Genomic DNA, 2725 nt, shown 5'->3' on the forward strand with positions numbered 1-2725 from the left:
CACACATATATATATATATATATGTATGTGTGTGTGTGTGTGTGTACATATATGGATTCGTATAATTATAAAGATTTCAATATAGAACGGTGGTTGTTAAAACAGAATGTGCACTGTACTTGCGTGTGAAAGCTATTATTCAAAAAGACACATACTAAGTTTTACACAATTTCTGTGATAACTTCTGCCTTACAATCTTTACCTCTGAGAAAGGATTATTAGATTTGAAACTAAATTATGACTAGATTATTATTTCCTAATTCAACTATCTCTTGTATGAGCAATGCTGACTGACAGTGCTCTCCACGTCATTTCATGAAAAAGGCGCAGAAAAATTAATTTCTCATTATGAGCCGTGTTTATTTTATTGATTCAGCGACCCAGGATAAATTAACGCTCGTTGGAGTACGGTGTGCAGTGCTCACCTCACATTAGCGGAATATGCGACCGTATATACATGTGTGCGTATGTGTGTGAGCACATTTGTATGTGTACATGTATGTATGTATCTATATATATATATATATATATATAATGTATGTATATATGTGTTTTGTGTGTGTGGGTGTGTGCGCGCGCACGTGTACATGTACATACACGCATATGGATAAGGATAGCTGATTGATAAAAATGTATGTGTGTATATGCACATTTTTTATATTAGGCATGTTACAGACCAGATGACGAATATTCTCTTGTGGAATCTCTTGCCAAGTTTCATGCAGTGATCTGAAAACATCTGGCTTTGAAGATGATTCTTGTTTGTTTTTTTGTTTTTGTTTTTTTAATAAAGTGTCCTGTCCATTATGTCCCGAAGCTTCTTCAATAGTGCTGATATCTGGTGACTGGCTTGGTCATGGAAGCTTGTTAATCTCATTCTCATCCAACAATTCTTGGGTCATTTCAGTCGTGTGACAAGGAGACCCATCTTCCATAAATAAAGAGTCTTCTTTAATCATTTCACCACTGGAGATGATTAGAAGGAGTACTTTCTGCAGTATGGACACATATATATCTGAGTTTATGTTTCCCTCACACTCCACTAGTTCTGATAAACCATTGCTCCAAATTGTTCCCCAGACCATCGCTGAATAGCTGCCGTGTTTCATTGTTGGCTGCAAGCTTTTCAATTCAAATTTTTCATCAGTCTCCAGACCCACACACGACCACTGTCAGAAAATACATTAAATCTGAACTCAACATAGAATATGACAGTGTTCCAAAATGCTAGTGGTCTCTCCATCATCTCACTTGATGTTGGCTGGTCGAAGAAGTGGCTTCCATCTTGCTGCTCTGCCATAGTAACCAAGTTTGTGAAGATACCTGGTAGCTGTTGTCGGACTGATATCAACATATTCTGCTATGTCATAGGCCTTGCAACGAGGATTATCCTCCATACTTCTCTTAACAAAGAGAAGTGTCCTGTCAGAGGGTCTCGTTGTTCTGTGGACTCCATCCTCTCTCTGGTAATTTGCACAATCACTCTATTAACTGTACAAAGCAGGATCTCAAGGATTTCTGAGATTTTACGCTGACTATGTACGCCTTCAGAATGACCCACAATACGGCCTCTTTGAAATTCAGACAGTTCCAAGGCTTCTTTTGTACACGGCATGATTAAACAGTCACATATATAACCTGAAGCATAAAAATGCCAATTAATAAAAAATATAAACCTTTACAAGTTAGAATAAACATAAAACGATGATTTATGGAATGTCTATTTACTTCTGCCATGTGTGTGTGTGTGTGTGTGTGTGTGTGTGTATAGATATATATATATAAATCAAAATAAGCAACAAGGATATTCAAGGTTAATGCAGTACGATCGTTTCATGCGACTCCATTTATTTAAGCAACGTGAGCATTACTTTAAATGTAAAATGCAGAGCAATCTTCAGCTGCACAAAGATACTGAAAATTCACTGAAATTTCATTTCAGTAGGGCATATTCTTCCTTCCCACTTGGATTGTTTAAATGTAGTTACAATAATATGTCCTTCTACTGAAATGAAATTTCAGTGAATTTTCTGTATCTTTGTGCAGCTGAAGATTGCTCTGCATTTTACATTTAAAGTAATGCTCACATTGCTTAAATAAATGGAGTCGCATGAAACAATCGTACTGCATTAACCTTGAATATCCTTGTTGCTTATTTTGATTTTTAATAATCTTATTTTGGAATTGTTTGTATAATATCATACTTAATTCTGGTGCCTAAACTTAAGTACCATGTTCATCTTGAATGTAAATTTATATATATATATATATATATATATATATATAAACGGATGGGTGGTTGGATATGGTTGCGTGCATATGCATGTATGAATGTATGCTTGTATATATATATATCTTGGCACTCCAACGGTTACGACGATGAGGGTTCCAGTTGATCGGATCAACAGAACAGCTTGCTCGTGAAATTAACGTGCAAGTGGCTGAGCACTCCACAGACACGTGTACCCTTAACGTAGTTCTCGGGGATATTCAGTGTGACACAGTGTGACAAGGCTGACCCTTTGAAATACAGGTACAACAGAAACAGGAAGAAAGAGTGAGAGAAAGTTGTGGTGAAAGAATACAACAGGGTTCGCCACCATCCCCTGCCGGAACCTCATGGAGCTTTAGGTGTTTTCGCTCAATACACACTCACAACGCCCGGTCTGGGAATAGAAGGTGCGGTCCCATGACAGCGAGTCCGCTCTCCTAACCTCTGGGCCAC

This window comes from Octopus bimaculoides, chromosome 18 (assembly GCF_001194135.2).
Source record: "Octopus bimaculoides isolate UCB-OBI-ISO-001 chromosome 18, ASM119413v2, whole genome shotgun sequence".
NCBI lineage: Eukaryota > Metazoa > Mollusca > Cephalopoda > Octopoda > Octopodidae > Octopus > Octopus bimaculoides.